Genomic DNA, 14,411 nt, shown 5'->3' with positions numbered 1-14,411 from the left:
GCACTACGACGTCTCTTTAAAACTTGTCCTTTCGTAACTTTATCCGTCGGTTATGTACGTGAGAATGTAGGAGGCGGGTAATAAGCCGGAAACGATTGCGTGCTATGGCATCGGGGAATATATTATTTTGCGCGTTCCAGGAAGGAAGACTTACCCCTTTTTGTATTACGCGAGTTTTCTACTTGTTTTTAATTCCGCTCGTTGTGTATTTTATGATCTATTGTAGAAAGTACACACTATTACAGATATCTAAAGAGCAACAGTGACTCAATCTCTTTAATAAAAAAAATAGTATTTTGTTATTTTTAATTTCTATATGTGTCAAAATATGTAAATTAATCCATCATTTCTATGATTAGTTTCAAAATAAACATTAACGTTTACATATAATAAATAACAAACTTAATTGAGTAAAATTTAATACAGTTTTATAAGTTAAATTGTTTTAATTAAATTAACGACATATTGAGTAGAAGTGCACAAGGCTATAGAAAGAATTAAAAATAACTCAAATTGGATATAATTTGATATTATAAATTTAACAGTGTATGAACATAGATAATTTCATGTTCCAAAGAAATCTCCCTTTCTTCGGAGTCTCGTTACGCCTTTCCTGTATCTACACAAGTAATTAGTCTGAATCCGAATAGAAAATTCGGCGTGACACTTTAATTTTAAAAAAGATTACCTTCTGTTGACCATCCGCTAATATTTATGAGTAATATAGCAAATTCTCGTGACATTTCTGTCATTCACACACTATTTTCTTTGCGACGGCATTGTATTATAATGAATAAGTCGAATTAATAGTATGTTAGAGCGATCTTTCTGCAGTTTACATCGCGTGGCATCGCGCCGTCGCAGCTTCTCGACGCGGTAGCTTCGGATCACAGGATAATCTCAATGACCCGCCGCTTTGGGGTCAAGGTAGGTCTCCTCCGCCAATGGGTTCCCGTGGATCGAATACTGAAAATCAGCGGAACGACTTAATAAGACACAATTGCGGGACGATTGCTTCACCCAGCCGCACTGTGACGATTTGCATACACGATTATAGACCGCCGAGAGTTTGAACGGAGGAGAGGAAAAAAATATCGAATTCCTTCTCTAGAGGTGGGTCGAGGCGAGATGCCAAAAATATTGGCTATATCCGCTTGCATAGGTATCGCGCTTGCAATTTACGTATTCATACTATTATCGCGTGCGGTAAACTCGGGTAACCTTCTCTTGGTGAGTGCACCTTCCAACAACTAAGTGTGCTCGTTATAATGCGCGCGGTCCGTTACAATTTCCACGATTGCGAAAGCGTGAGTTCTCGATCCCGCGGTGTAAAATTCTGCAAAGAAATTCATATAGGATCGTGTATCTTCTTGGTTACTCACAGTTCGCAAATGACGATGTCTTTCAACTTAATACAAATAAGCGAAGAAGGTCATGTTTGATCAAAGTGGATGTTAGTGCCTAATAATATTTTTTGCGTGAATTAAAAAATTTCTTAAGTTTAAGCACTGAGCATCGAACGCAGTCTTAAACTATGTCCCGCGGTTTAAAATTCTGCCTTAAAAAATATATATTATGCCTTAAATTCGCTTATTCGTATTGAACACTTGTTGGTCGATTTTCATTTACTATTGCTTTTTTACTGCAAGCTTAATTATTGCTTAATTATTGCACAAGATGTCCTACGGCATCACCCTTGACAGCACCGGAATAATATAATTGCAGTAGTTCGTTCATTATAAAGTGTTAAGACGTTCTCGATCAAGTTTCGGTTGCTTTTTGCAATAACACGAAACGCGACGAGACGCAATGTCTAGAATGACAAGCGTTCCCGTCGTTCCGGCGGATACGTACGTATCACATGAATTAGAGATAGAATACGGCCATTTATTAGATTCGCCAGCGGGGTAATAATAACTTGGCAATAATTTCGTACCGAGAGACTACAATGGCGACGGTAGAAAACCGACCGCACAGTTGGTTGCGCATCTGCGACATCACGCGAGTATTGTCGCCAGCATTCTGCATTTTTTTGTGACCTTTTTCTTCACCGCAACATTTTGCCGGATGTGCGTTACCGTAGAATCGTTAAAAAAAGTATATCTAATATTGATTGATTTACATAATACTGATTGTTTACGCGAAATTAATTATAATGCATAAGCAAAATTTTTCAAATAAGTTCGAGTTCTTATGCACTTCTATTTATTAGTAACGATACCAATATGATAGTATGCGATTACATGCGGATTTACGCAATATGCGGATGTAGGCAAAACAGGAAAAAGTACGCAATAGAGTCTTTAATCATCTATGCTAAGTCGATTTGATCTCTCGCGACCGATCGCTATAATTGATCCTGTAACGATCCTGCCGAGTGAAATGGCCGCGTGATGTCACCGATACTCGATCGGGGCGGCGGACATCAAAGAGGTCGATCTGAGCGCGAGACCATTATAAACTTTTGCGAGCGGTCGGTCTCGCCTCATCTCGCGTCGCCGCTTCGCCTCGCTGTGGATCGGAACGTGATGCAAGTGTGGCGATTTATTTGCCATTGCCGCTCCTCATTTCGCGCGACGTGCCGCCGACACGGCGTTCCTCATCGAGAACGCACGAGTTGTATTGTTCACTCTCCGAAACTGTTCTTCTCTCGTGCAGTTTATCCCATAATTTGCTTTGTTCCTTTTTTTATATATCAATTATATATTCCAATCATTTTATATATTACGTTTTTAAAATATACCATTTTCGAAAAATAGGAAATTCTAATCAATTATAATATGAAATGCATTTTTCAATTTAATGAAATAATCATCAAGATATAGGTAGGAAGAATCAAATGAAAAATGATTGATGGTACGACGTTGCATTGTTGGATTGCATTTAATGCTGCCGGTGGATCAGAATGAAGTACATGCGGAACAAAAAGTAACGATTAAAGGCCTGTCCTTCAGGAACGTGAGGGAAATTGCGCGAGAATGGACGAAGATGAGAAGTCCTATCAACGTTCCACCGTTCGCGACCACGCGGCGGCAGCTCTCGGCGGCTCTTCTGGAATCGCGGGAGGATTTTTGTTGCCGAGTGTCGTCGCAATCGGGCGGCCTCATCGTACGAATTACAGGCTTAGCTCGTGTTCGTGGGTGCCTTTCAGAGTCGCGTGGATAGGCGGAGAAGCTTTGCTGGAGCACGCTGCAGTCTCCTCAGTGAATCGGCGCACGATACCGACAACCGTTGATCTTTCTCTTCTTTTTATTTGTAAAAAAGAAATCATTTTTTTTTAAAGAATCAATTCCAAGATATGGCTGAAGATTGAAAAAAAAAAACCAATTCTAAAAATATTAATAAATGGAAAAGATTACTCAACAGAGTAGGTAAAGTAATAAATATCCATTTTAAAACTGGATAACTGGAAAATATTATTTCATATTGTATATTGCATTATGGAGTCTCTTGTATCAACCAGTGCTGCCCCTCACCGGCAATCCGAAAAACCACGGGTCGAGTAGCCGGTGCCGGACGGTCCAGAAAAGAGATTGCCTGCGCGTTGCTGTGGGTGCAATCGCTTGGAGAATGTTAATCGTGGGGACAACGACCCAGCCGGTGTGGTCCAACGGGCCAAAATTACGTTTTCGGTTCTAGAGATACTCGGCACAATGTACATTAAGGTCATCCGGTTCGCGAGAGGCTATCCGGCGATCCTTATTTCCACTTCCCATCCCTTCATACAGTTTTACCTGCTCTGATCGCGCTGGAGATACATGATTCACGAGTAATTTGAACACTCCAAAATGAAACATGAATGTAGATTAATAAATTTTAAATGAACAATGTATCCTCTTTTATACGTTATATTTGTCAACAAATTAAGAATAATAACAACGAAAACAACTATAAAAGTATGTTGAATGATACTTAGATATCGATAAAATTTAACGACAAATCATTCTATGAATATATTCATGTTTGAATTACATTGTCATTTCGCGGATAGGAGATGATTGAGGCATATAATAGTCATTTTGAGGCAACAATATGCGTAAGTAAGCTCCAAAGTTCCCATATATTGCTTTGTGAGATCTATTTTCTTATAGCTCTTGCGAATTGACCGAGGACTATTCTTTGCCGGCAACGATTGAGCGTAACGACTGCTGAAGACGAGAGGGTCGTATTCCCTGCGTTCAAGAGAGACCCTCGGAAACTCGTTCTCATCATTAGGGATGAGTGGTCGGTACTGCCCAGGGCCGTAGTTAGGACGATACGAGACGTTTGGCGTAGACGCTTCCGAAAATTGTCGACGATAAACTGGACACTCGACATCAGGTCCCTCGAGTGCTCGGAGCTATTTCCTGTTTGCTTCAGGCTCGGCCACGGTGTAACCCCGTGACCATAAAGCTAATACATCCGCAAGAGGGGTTCGCGATTAGGGTGTCGCGCGTCTTTCGATTCGAACCGTTCGTCCCTTCGATGCCTTTCGTCCACCTTCCGCGCATCGCTCGGTTCCATTCATCGTTGGCATGGGAGGATATAGTTGAAACTCTCTGACAAATCGGTCGCGTGTCGAAAATGTACGACACTTTAATACCGTACTTAAAGCGGAAGGAAGCTATAACTATTAATTACGCGAATAAGTAGTCATATGTTGCATATGGTTCTGCTTGGGATAGGAAATGGAAAGACCACTGGAAATTAGCTATAAAGATTGACATTCAGATCTTGCAGCAAGACAATAAATTATGAATATTTAACGTGTAGCTTGCTTGAAATTGCACTTAAATGCGAGCTAAAAAAAGATGCTATCTGGAATAATTTATAAAAATTCCGAGCGTCTTTGACGATAAGAAGCCGACTCGGTAGATATCGTTCTCGTCCTTCAGGCAGGCTATAAAGATAAATAGTCAGCCGGCAAATTTACACAATTTGTGGCGAACGACGGTCGGCGCGGATCTTGGAGCGAAAAGAGGAGTGGGGTGGTAAGATAGGTGGTGGAGGGAATAGCAATCTACGGAAATTGGCAAGAGCGACGAACCAATTTCCGAAAGAGGCCCGCAAACACCGGGCCAGGGGTCAGTCGGGGTGAGGGTTAATCGTCGATAAAACGATCCTCGTTAACGCGCTCGAACGATATACGATCGGGCTGCGAAAGCGAACGTCGCGGTTGGCACGTCCGTGAACGTTGCACGCTACCGTGTCTCGATATAAAGCGTTAACCTTCGATTAATCGGAAAATGGGGTACGATTGGATTTTTAACATTAAAATAACATTTTTAATACGTTTTTTAACTTTTTAAAATCTTAACTTTTAATTAAAAGATAATGCGAAACTTTTATTTTTTTTGTATTGGAAAATATTTATACAATCTTACAAATTATATAATATAACATTTATACAATATATTTTAAAAATTTTCTGTTTATTGATTATGTTTATATATTCTTATGTCTATATATTCTAATATAATTTCGAGCAATTGACGAGCATTAATGTATAATTTAATAACTATCTTGCTGGCAAGATCACATGTCAACTTTTTATAGCTAATAATCCCAATGATTTTTCCACTTCCTATCTAAATAGATAATTTATTTCCAAAAATTTCTACCTTTCTAAAAGAAATAGAAAAACAAAAATATCAACAAATCTAAGATCATTTATATTCAATGTCTTGTCGTGAACTGTTTGGTTTTAAAAAAAATCAATACTTAATGATCATATTCATCTAAAGAGATCGACGAAAAGACGGAGGGCGAAGACCAGAGTTTATGTAATAAGTAAGCAAACACATGGTGGCAAGCAGCCCTTCGAGTTAGTTACACGCGGATTTTGAGTAGGGCTCAAGGGGACCTTTAGACTCGAGTATCGGAACGAATGATATTTATTGACCGAGCAAATCTGCAGGCTATCCAAATCCCAAGGGTGGTCCTTGCATCTATGTTCGCCGATAAATAATACCTACGGGGTGATCATAAAGTGAAAATAGTAGTACCGCTAGTTATCCAAAAGAACGACCGTAGCGGAATCGCGAATGTCGTATGATTTCCGCACCAGTCTATAATATTTTTATATTCTACTTATCATTTCATGAAGCACTGGAAAAGTCTGAAGTTTCTTATGTTCTTTTCGAAATTCAATTTACAATAGATATGAAATACTTTTACTATTGTAGAATTGCAGATGGGATTTATGAAAATTATTTTTAAAAAGTATTTAGAATGTACTAATAATTTAAGTAAATTAAATTATTAGTACATTTAATTCGCGCGCGAACGTTTTCTTTCTTATAATTCTTTTTTTTTATCTTCGGGAGATTTTTAATAGCAACGTTTTCTTTTTAGTAATGTATACAAATCATTTAATGGTCGCTTTCTACTAAATTTTTTCTTTTAATAAAAAAAAAGAGGAAAATACAATTTTTTGCTGTAACTTCTCAGGATTTTAGCCTTCCATGGAAAATGGAATTCTGGAAATTCGTTTTGAATAAAATTGAGATCGAACTATTAATGTCTTAGCTCAATGGATGAATAAAGGATCCCTTTTTTATTCTAACAAGTCACACAGGTTGTACCCTATTGTGGAAGACGTAGGTATAACGTTAGCGGACGATCTATTGACATCCGATACTAATTGCCATTCTCGTTTGATTGAAAGCTTTATTGCCTGCTTTTGAAATCTTTTGAGAAATCAGATTTACTTGCAAAGTCCGTATGATTATTCGATTATGCACAAATATATTTTACTTAGATAAAGACAGAATCATGTGCTTTATATCGTTTGTATAAGGTTTAAATAAAAATTTTTAAATCATTATATCTTTTTTACTTAAAAAATCACAACTCGAAAATGAAGTTAGAAAATGGAAAAATTATTTTTCATCATTTGCCCTGTTTTTTTGTCAGCCTCTTTAGGCGCCTGAATATAATATAAGTTAAGTATTGGTTTTGGAAAACAGACCAAATAGTCCACCGCAAAACACATTGAATTACAGACAATTAGTGATATTTTTATTTTTCGATTCTTCTTAGAAAGTAAAAATTTTTGGAAAAAACGTCTGCTTGGAAAGGAAATGGAAAAATCACTGGAAATTAAATATAAAAATTAACATTCAGGTCTCTAGTAGACAATAAATTATATAATACAAATATTGAAGTAGATTATTTGAAATTATGTTAAGACTTAACAGAAAATTATTGATTAATCTAAATATTATTAGCAAAAAATATATCCTTAATATAATTAAATGTCATTTTTATTATTTTTGTTTCGCAACATTAAAAAAAAATCACTTTTCTTGAATTGTAATGATTTTGACAATTTTTTATAAAGTTAAATTAGTTTACTTTTGATGATTAATAGAGTAATGTTAGTCTAACTTATTCATAATAATTCGAAAATCACGTTTTTATGAACAATAATACACGATTTATATATATTAAGATCATATTATATTTATTAAGACATTAACTCAAAATGTGTCATTTTTATAGAAAAGATAACATAGGAGCTGTTTGGTGGATGGACTGTGAAGTTAAGTTAGTTCATTTTTTATAATTGATAGAGATAATATTTATCTTATTCAAATAATAAACTTCGAAAATCATATTTTTTTAGTTATATCACTTGAAATAAAATCATGCATTATGCATTAAATACATCTTTCTACAAATATCTGATTTTCAAGACTTGAAATCTTGTTTTTATACATGTGTGATGCATTCACAACGTAACGATAAACAGGATTCCTCGATGCAAAAGAAATTGTACCGGAAGCAACGGTATCAAGACATACCGCTGAAGGCTTTAATAGCACTCAATATGGAACGTCTTTATGGCCAAAGAGAGATATTAGTAATAATGTATCCTCTTTTTATAAATCCCAGTAGCATTTCTTGATGATCAAACGAATACGAGGTAGCTTTCTATAACGATAACAAGTGCTTTCTACATGAGATGACCGATAAGACCAGCCGGCATATAAACTCGAGCAAAGCTGTGCACGACGTGATGCATGTTTCGGCGCTATTTGTTACGTGCATGTAGCGTTGACTGGCGTGAAAAAAATCGTATGTTTTCCAATGATTTATCGTCCTCCGGGTGAAAAAGTGCAACGTGGTTTGTGGCATGGGGAGAAAAAACGAAGATACCGACGGAGAGCGAGTCTACAGAAAGAAAAATATTCATTATCGTCCGAAATGAAAGGACAAAGCGAGTAAAAAGAAAAAATAATATAGCTACATAAGTCAAACTCTATTAAAGTCAAAGTAAAATATGGCATGAAAAAAAATTATTTATTATAGATGTGTTCGATAAAAAAGTAGAGAATAATTAAAGACAAGCATTTAGTAGTTTAAAGTAACTGTCGTTAGTCGCGGATCTACACTTACAACGTTTTGGTTTGCTTCTGGCATTAATTATATTCTTTCGCGATCCGAATCCACAATTATGATGGCACCTGGTGAAAAACATTGTACGTAAAAGATACTTTATTTAATTAAACACAGCACAGCACAATTATACATAAAATTATATGGGACTTTTAATTAATGATGTATAGGTACAACTATTTATTAACACATCACGGTCTTCAGTAGTGATCGAAATTAAAACAAAAGCATCACTGCGATATGCCGTCTTCTTCATTACGAGCTATAATTCACGCTTCTTTTACGTGCGACAGTCAGAGCGGTAATAAGCGTGCGCTGTTCACACTTCCAGAAACAATTATTTGGTCTGCTCGCGCATTCCGCGCTGGACCTGATGTAAATATATATCGGACGAAGCGCGGATATGCCATAAATACTCGAGCTAGGCAGTATATCTCTTTCGCGTTGCTCCACGCCCAGAGCACATGCTGTGTCGCAGGCACCTCTCACGGTCCCCTCTGCTCCATCCACCGGGTTAAGTATCTTCCTGAGCTTCTTCTTAGGCTCGAACGGCAACGAGGCCGTAAACCTCATTCTCGGATCGCCAAAAATCTGTCGCATCTACGCGAAAACTAGTACAGCGTCGCGGTACCGAACCGTTTGACTCTCCGACCTCCGAGCTGTGCATCCTCGAGCGAAGACGCCCATTCTCGTCGACTCGAATGCACTTTCCAAGAGCGGAAAAAGCACATACGAATTCTGAACGATTCATTGATTGATGTTACACGGTATTTGATAACGATACTTCAGTCATTCATAAGATGGAATGTTATTTCTAAAAATATTAGAGAGAGATGAGCGATACTTTTTGCTCCAGTTTTAAGGTAGAGGAATAATCTGGAAAAATATTCTAAATTATTAAAATATGCTACCGCTTAAAAGTATTTGAGCTAATTAATAAAAGATTTGTGTATATATCTATTTTATTAATTCTTAAATTCTAATAATTCTACCATTTTCTTTATCCATATAGAAAGCAAAATTTTGAATTATTAAATAATATTATTAAGTTTAATGTTTGGAAAATCAGAAAAGAAAAGAAAAATTCTTCTTCATTTAATTGAGAAAGACAGTGAATATTTTTGAGCGGCCACTACACTTATATGAAATACTTATATATTCATTTTTTCATTATTTTACAAATACTACATAATTTTTGTTCTTTCTGATAATATAATTGAATTTATTTATTCTAAAGTTCTTACTTTTAAATAAACGTGCACTAATTAAATTTTCTAATATTTTTAATCAACACGCGCATGATCGATCGTGATATCGAGTGTTTTCTACGCGTTCGCTGTAATAGAGCGATTCATCCTTCTAAACAAAATTCCTTAAAGAACCATAAAGCGCAGATGGACCAGAAAGAAGGATGGACTTCCTCCTGACGGTCGCGGGACTATAAAACAAGCTAACCGTCGACAGAATCCTGTGCGAGGCGTTACCAAGGGGCCAACTTTATCACCCCGTGTACTCGTAACTCTTGCGAGCGGTTCTTCACGCGAGTGACACTTTCTCAAGTCGTACCAGATTCTGTCCCTCTGGAAACGTTTCCATGCGATTTTGGGATCGGTTATTTTCAGAGAAGAAGAAGAAGCACTTTTCGCGTCGCGTCTTCTTTACGAACAAATCGAGGAAAACGCACTCTCTAATACTCCTCACAAATGCATTACAGTTTCAAGAGAAATATTATTCGAAAGGCTACGCGATCAGGGGTGGGCAGTATTTGAAAGACTTGTATTTAAAATTCGTATTTAAATACATTTTTATATTTTGTATTTTGCATTTAAATATTTTTTTGCATTTAAGTATTTTGTATTTTAAATTTGTAAATACTAAATACATTTAAATTATGTAAAAATTTTTTTGATTAAAGTTAAAATCGCATCGTTGTTGACTCAATTTAAAGTTCCATTTCACGCATGATGTGAATAACGCATCATTTATCCTTTTTTGTATTTGTTTGAACAACAACCTCTAGTTGTGTCTGAGCTAAGAGTGGGCAGTATTTGAAATACAATATGAAATAAAATACGTATTTAAATATTTTTTTATTTTATTAAGAGTATTTTGTATTTTGTACTTAAATACAATTTTTGGAGTATTTTGTCCACTCCTGGCTACGGTAAAGATTATTTCGCTGAAATATCTAAAAATTCTAAAACTTTAGTTAGATACAGAGTAACTTTAGTATATACATCGCACCTAACAAAAATTTAATTAAATCCCTGCGCAGCGTAAATACCGAAATTACCCTAGATTTGAAAATAATTTTGTTGGACTGTCAAAATCATTATGTAGACTATCAAAATAATTATGTAAGGCGCTCAAATTGATTGCAATAATGTCAACATTTTTTGAAGTATTACTCATTACACTTGAGATTCCTATATAATTATTTTGATAGTCTCAGAAATCATTTTCGGATATGTATCTAATTACATTTTTAAATACTCTAAACCAAGATAGTTCTTCCTGTGTATTTTACACACATACACATACTCAAACACATTATGTTCAATCAATTTATATTCTTTTCTCGTAAATCACTAGCCTCTCTTTATCGCAAAAATGGATGAAGGAACCCCACTTGTACAACGACTTCAGAAGCTAGCTCTATTATATGATATGTTAGACATCGATGTGTTCTTTTCACCGGTCAGATGTCGTTTCATCGATGGCACCAAGTTCCCAAACTTACACGCTACCGTTCTCAGCGAATCGAAGATTCCTGTCCGTCGATTCTCTGTTTCGTGCTAAAGCGTAACGCGCGGAGCAGGCACTTTGCTCCGATACAAGGTGAAAGGAGTTTCATTTTATGTTCGGTTGTACGAACGATTTCTCGACTCGTCGGCGTGCGTGTGGATCTGTTCCCATTCGACGTAACAACGGTGACCATCACAAATGACACATAGGCTTTCTAGATCGACCGAATGGGCCACCGGGTGCCATTTGTCATCGAGCTATATTGTGGTCTTGCCTCTGCGCCACGAAAAAGCGCCGCGGTTAAGAATCTTTACTCTCCTTTGAGGGCCGACAGCGATGCCCCGGGCCGAGATGAACATTGTTGCCCGGTTTCGCATCGATATAGCTTGATTTATGCATTGCGACTCTCTCCCTAGGATGACGGTACAACGGTGCCTCGAGGTCCGACAATGCCGCGAAAGAGACCACGGAAATGTCGTCCTCTATTTTGGGGTGCGTTCTACCGATCCCCTCTATCCCGGGACGGCAATAAAAGATGGGGCAGGATGGCCCTAGATGTTTAGGCGCGGTAGAGAGGGATTGTGGTCTTAACAACGCGATCGGGCATCTGCCAATATTTGTCATCTATTATCGCTCTTGCCTCGTAAACAGAGAGGTATATGATCCGCATGTTAAACCGCGCACAACACGTGCATAATGGCACATCGTACGCCTCGCTCTTCATGAAATATTGCCTCTTGCATCGAAACTAGCGGCCGTCATTCGCTGTCTCTCGCTCGTGTGCCTTACTTATTTCACCCCGATAATGCCAAGATATGATCGTACAAGCCATTCGCGCAAATTGTTGGCGCTATCGCGTTATCAATCGCGATCCGCGCGCTTATTATTCTTCGCGCGAGATAAAGCGATAGCCGGAGCCGGAAGGAGAAATTTGCAAGCGAACAAGACTATCTGCGGTCGCACGCATATCCTCTCCGCGCGGTGCTGGCCGCTATTATTCCCTCCTCGGGCATATGTAGGACACGTATTCAGGAGGTACACTTTCGAAGACATTGACAGGCGCGTTTCTCCATCTGTTGCCGTCGCCGCGGCCACTTTGCCAGCCGGGAACTACAGTTACTCATTGTTCGGTCGAGGCGTGCACCGAACAAAAACCTTCCCGCGAGATGCAAAACGCGGCAAGGCGAGAAGGGAGAAGAACGGAGCAAAGGGGATGCGCGCTGCTGTCGAGAGTATCACGTAACTCCGCGCAACGGCGAATCGATGGTGCATGGACATGTTGCACGCGATACCGGGACTGGGTATTGTTGTCGCGTGGAAATTACATTATGTCCTTATACGTCTTGCGCCATCTGACGCCATTTCGAACCTTTCGATAGTCTCATCGTGAAAAACGCCTCTTTTGTTTCCATTCTTATAAATTGTCTCGTAAATTTTTCTACATATCAAAATATGAATACCATTTTCTAGAATTAAAAATAAATATTTGTCGAAGATGCGTCTATTATTCATTTATTTTTCGTGAATCACTTAAAAGTCTAATACAAGTAAAATGTCTGTATTAACCTCCGCGTATTAGTACGTAAATTAAATATTGATAACGTGATATAGATACAATTTGCAATTAATGTGATGTATGTACTTACCAAACTAAGTTAAAGTAAATCCTGAAAGACACACTGAAGGGGATTCAAATTCAAAGTCGAAATGTTTGCGTTTACTTTAACTTAATTCGTTTATAAATAAGCTTCACATAAATAGGTGTTTTAATTATGGAAATGTTAGCGTGATTGAAATCTTTTGGTTTTGTAGTGTATTTACATATATTTATACTATGAGAGTGTGAGATATGCCGGGTTCCACCCTGACCCACCTGGGGGCGGAATCGCCACCGCCCCGGCCGCCCCCGGGCGTACTCGAGCAGCGTTTACACGCGTACCCGTTATACGCGCGTGCTTTAACGTGAGATGTTTCCTGACCTGTTTTGCCCGTGAAATGTCGAAATCAGCTGTGGCCGCCTCTTAACTTACGATGCATTCATTGTTGTATAATAGCGATAAAGATTCAGTGTATCATGAAATATGTTAGCTTCGAATAGGGTCATGACAAATTTATTATTGGAAGGATAAATTCTCGACAACTTCTACTCTGTTAAGAAATCTTTACAGTTGTGAGTGCAGGCCTACTTCTCGCAAAATTGTAGACGAACAAAAAGACGCACAGAGGACACGTAACCGATTCCGGCATTGTTCCATGACGCGTATGTGCAACGGTCATAGAACAATGGTCATAGGCGCGTAATGAACGGCTCCGTATTGTGTCCTCTGGTCCGCTCTCGTCGTTCCGTATGTCACGCGCGAAACGTCGCGCGCATCAAATCTGCGCATCCAGGACGAGAGCGCTCGTCGGCGTGAACGCGTGTGCGGGGTTAATACCTCTCTATGAATGCACGTGTACGCGCAATCCGACGGCGAGGGTGCATCCGCGAGAACCTCTTGCATTGCTCGTTGAGAGGCGTGGTAGGTTCACTCCCAGGTGCGTCTCGTCCTGGGACAATGCCATGTAGGAAACGACACCATCGGCCACGCCCCGATTTACGTGCCCTAATATACGCTCGCCCCATGGCAGATGCGTCGCCCCCCCCCCCCCCGATATATATAAAGAGAAAAAAAATTTTTTTAAATAATGCAAAGGTAAAGCCGAGGGAAATAATAACGGCAATATTCCGGTCTCTTTTATTATGTCTCTTGTTGATGTCTGTTACATCACGATCATAGCATTTTAACTCTTCTGTCAATGTATAATTTTTTACCTTTTCATTGTGTTTTACAAGGTCCGTGCTAAAAGTGTAAAAGTGATAATGACATAATAGATTTGTTCTTTTTCGAAGAATATTCTGAACTGGTGTACACTGGTGCAATAAATTAGAGTGAAATAAATATAATTTACAATATTAAAATATAAAAATCGATCGATTAAACACATACATAAGTAGAAAACGCTATATTCACTCAAAGCTTCTTCATGCCTGAAAGAAGATACTTAAATCTGTATAAAATTGTTCTTTATTGTTTGAAGGGTAGGGTTTTTGAAATAATAAAATTCACATAAAAATATATAAATTGTTACTGTTTAATATTCATGTACACACAGCACACACACTTAATGTACACTAAATAAAATAGCGGTGTCTATATAATTCTTACTGTGTTGGTATTAACACATTAGGTTTTAAATCAACATAATGGTATTGATGTAAACACCAGAGCAATTTGTAATCCACACCA

This window comes from Acromyrmex echinatior, chromosome 15 (assembly GCF_024713525.1).
Source record: "Acromyrmex echinatior isolate Ae372 chromosome 15, ASM2471352v2, whole genome shotgun sequence".
NCBI lineage: Eukaryota > Metazoa > Arthropoda > Insecta > Hymenoptera > Formicidae > Acromyrmex > Acromyrmex echinatior.
This window is presented reverse-complemented; position numbering follows the sequence as displayed.